Source organism: Rattus rattus, chromosome 1 (genome assembly GCF_011064425.1).
Source record: "Rattus rattus isolate New Zealand chromosome 1, Rrattus_CSIRO_v1, whole genome shotgun sequence".
NCBI lineage: Eukaryota > Metazoa > Chordata > Mammalia > Rodentia > Muridae > Rattus > Rattus rattus.
The window spans coordinates 56,947,166-56,950,939 of NC_046154.1; the positions used below are offsets into that span (position 1 = coordinate 56,947,166).

The 3,774-nt window shown below is 40.9% G+C and overlaps 1 pseudogene; it reads right to left on the reverse strand.

Annotated features, from left to right (window-relative positions):
* Positions 1-1,070: 1,070 nt before the first annotated feature.
* LOC116887738 lies at positions 1,071-1,410 on the reverse strand (annotated as a pseudogene).
* Between the last annotated feature and the right edge of the window lie 2,364 nt (positions 1,411-3,774).

Genomic DNA, 3,774 nt, shown 5'->3' on the forward strand with positions numbered 1-3,774 from the left:
ATCGAGATTTTTTCCATCTATGTTCATCAGAGACACTGATGTGCAGTATTCTGTTTCCTGCTGTATCTTTACCTCCTTTTGGTGTTAGAACAATACTGGCTTCACAGAGAAGTTTTGAAATGGTCTTTCTACTTTTGTTTTTTTGGAATAATTTAAAAAGTATTAATTGCAAACCTTCAAATGTTTGATAGAATTTTTCTGTGAATCCTTCTGAGCCTGGGTTTTTGTTAGTCAGAAAGCATTTCATTGTTTGTTTTATCTTATTTGTTATGGGTCTCCAAGTTTTTGATCTCTTCTTGGTTCAACTTTGGTCGTTTGCAAGAATCTAAACCTTTGTCCATATAAAAATATTTTCTAACTTATTGGAGTATAGGTTTTAAATTACTCCTCTACAACACTCTAAATTTCTTTAGCATATGTGTTGACGTATCCCTGTTCATTTCCAATTCTATTAGTTTGGATCTTCTCTTTCTTCTAGCTAGTTGGGCGAAGGGTCTGTCAATCTTGTTTGTACTATCAAAGAGCCAGATTTATTTATTCTTTGTATTGTTTTCTCTGTTTCTATTTCATTAATTTCTGCTTTGATGTTATTATTTATTCCCATTTACTGGATTCTTGAGTTGCATCATTTGTGCTGTTTCTGATTTTTAATGTGGGCACATTTCTTTAGAGCTTTTCATTTTCTTAGCAGACTAATTTTAACATGTTCTATAGATTTTGTTGTGCTGTGCTTTCATTTCCATATGTTCCAGGAATATTTTTTCTTTTTCTTTCTTCTTTTACCCATTCATCATTCAATATCTATGAGTTTGTGTAATTACTAGAGATTTGTTTACTATTGATTTTAGGCTTTATTACATTGTGGTCAGACAGAATATATGCAGTTATTTCAATTTTTCTGAATTTGTTAAGATTTAGTTTGTGTCTCAATATGTGGTTTATTTTAGAGAAACTAAAATGGGCTGCTGAATAGAATATCTACTCTTTGGTGTTTGGGTGAAAACGTTTCCTTCCTTCCTTCCTTCTTTCCTTCCTTCCTTTTCTATATTGGACATGTTAACAAAAGCAGTTTAATCAGAAAGACCAGACCCCATGTCATCTTCTGACTCCTTGGATTATTCCTTCTTTCCCTCCACTTTCTCCTCAGCTGAGGTACCAAGTGGTAGATGAGGCAGTACCACCAGCAGGTACAGCTCCAGCTGCTGGAGCAAGCCCACCAGCCCCTACATTGCACATGAGCTCCCGATGTTGACATTCATTGGCCAGGACCTTTGCAAACAAGCCAGGCCAGAAAGGTTCAACATTGACACCAGCTGCTTTAATGAGGGCATCAATCTTATCCTGTATGACCTTGTTGTCGTGAAGGATAAAGGCAGAGTAGATCCAGGTGAGCTCAGAAATGAAAGCCATATATGTTGTGTATGGACTGCCTGCATGGTGCTAGTCACTGGAGGAAGTGAGGGCCTCATCTCAATGCAACGTAGCTTCCTTGGAAGGACCAAGCACCTTGGCGGCAGCTGAGAAAAGGCTGGGTGAAATGTTCTGTGACATGTTAGGAACATTTGATGCATTATAGTATTTATTTATTGATTCTTTGTGAGTTTCACATCATGTACCCCAGCCCCATTCATCTCCCCATCCTCACACATCTACTCTTTGTTCTTGTAGCCTTTGACTAAAATAAAAATATGGATAAACAAACAAACAAACAAAACAAAGCATACAAAGTGCCCTGCAGTATATTCCTCTGTCCACACATCTTTACTTTCAAATATTCATTGATCTGGTTCAAGATCTCTGGCTTCTGGGACACCATCGATATTGGATCCTCACCAGGACTCCTCCTGGTTATCCTGTTGTTGCCCTGTGTCATGAAGACCCTGCAGCTTTGGATCAGTAGGACTGACCTTTTCCACCATCCCAACCATTTGCAGGTCATACAGATTTTGGCCCAACTCAGAGCCTTGGATTTGGGCCTGAGTGGCAGCTAAGCTGGTCAGCCCAGAGCTTGCCTTATTAGAGCCACCATGGTGAGCTCTCTAGCACTGCTTCAGCTAGCCTACCCAATGCCACCAGGAGGAAGCCTCAGCAGGAGGCAGGGTCAGCTTTCTTGCCCTCATGTCTTCTAGGCCAGCTAACCCACACCCAAACCTCCAATTGCCACAGGTGGTGAGAGAAGAGGATATCATCCCAGCACGCACAATACCTCATGGCAGAAGAAAGGCAGGGCCAGCTCGTCCTCAGTCTTATCCTCAGGCTGGCTCACCCATGACCCCCTTGACCAGGCCCAGTACTACTATGCTGCCCAGTTGAGGTGCAGGGCTCATTCTTTCAAGTATTGCAACCTGTGAGACAGGACCATCTCATCCAATCTCATAACCCAGAAGTCAACTCTCTTGAAAGCCTGTATGGGTCTGCCAGAAAGTATCTGCCCACAAACCTAGAGCAGCTCACTGTCAAGGAGAGCTATGCTACAGAAGAAAAAGGGTGTGGGCTAAAAGTGAAGATCAGTTGACAAGAAGGGAGACCTATGTCTGCTTTCTTAAAGGGGCCTCCAGAGACTAATGGCTCCTGCTCAAGTACTGCAGAGACCATATACAAATTCTTTTTTGCTGAATCTCTCTGAGAGTCATTCACAAAGTAGAATTCTGGGGGGCAAACCTTACAACTTAATGAGTTGACAGTGAAATGAATCAGCATAATCCATTCATGCCCTGTGCCACTCATAAATGTAAACACCAATGGGAAACGCTGATGGCCTTCCTCCCGTCAATTACTTCCAACTTCAAGTCTTTCTCTCCTTTTCATTATCTAGACATGAATTTAAAGTGGCTCATCCTTCTCACTGGAGGAAAATTAAAACCCCTTACACAGCCCCATTTAAACAGCCCATCAATTTTAGTAGCACTAAATGTAGATTTGTGTATATTATATAGTATCTGCTGGTAACCACTGAGTTCTGAGTTCACAAGTAGGAATGTCATAAAGAGCATTGTACTGGATCTCTGTTGAAAAAAATTAAACCATTGTACATGTGTTCGTTCCTGATCTCCTCTGGGAAAAAACGATACCTGCTTTGTTGTAACAATTTCTCATTCAATCTAAAGGGTAAGCCAAGGATTTGATGCTTTTCCCATCATCTTTTTGTAATGAGAGTTTCAGTCTGCTCTGAAGAACTTTTTTCACTGGAGTGATTTCAGAGAAAAATAGGGCTTGAACATCATCAGGGAGCACAGAGTGTAGCAACTAGATTGTTAGAGATGAGGAAATGGCAGACTATGTAACACACCAATGCCTTCGCATAGGTAATTGTTATTCCATTTACCAATGAGGAAAGGCAGGATATTAAAAATTAAGCAAACCACACAACCAGGTGATGGTGAGCTTGGGCAGGCACCCAGATGCAATTCCTTTTAGGACTTCTAACTAATCATTTAACTTGAATGGTTGGGTCATCATTTCCCTTCCTGACATGTGTGAGGTGTATGTGGTGCAATACAGGCATTTTTTTTCATAAACCTTAAACTTAGGGCTGCCGAGAGTAGGGCTATCAATCTGAAATACTCATCCTCCTTGCTAAACCTCTTCATGGTCATCTCTGAATAGAAAACCGTATGATGGCTGCTTAGAACACTGCTGGACACTGTTCTTGGTCTTTGATCCCTCTCTTCCTAGCATTTTGGGTCATGTTTGATGGTGTCTTCATTGTGTATTTCCATCTGTGCAAGAGTGCAATTTTCTTAAGTTCTGAGGCAACTTTGATGCTAGCATCAG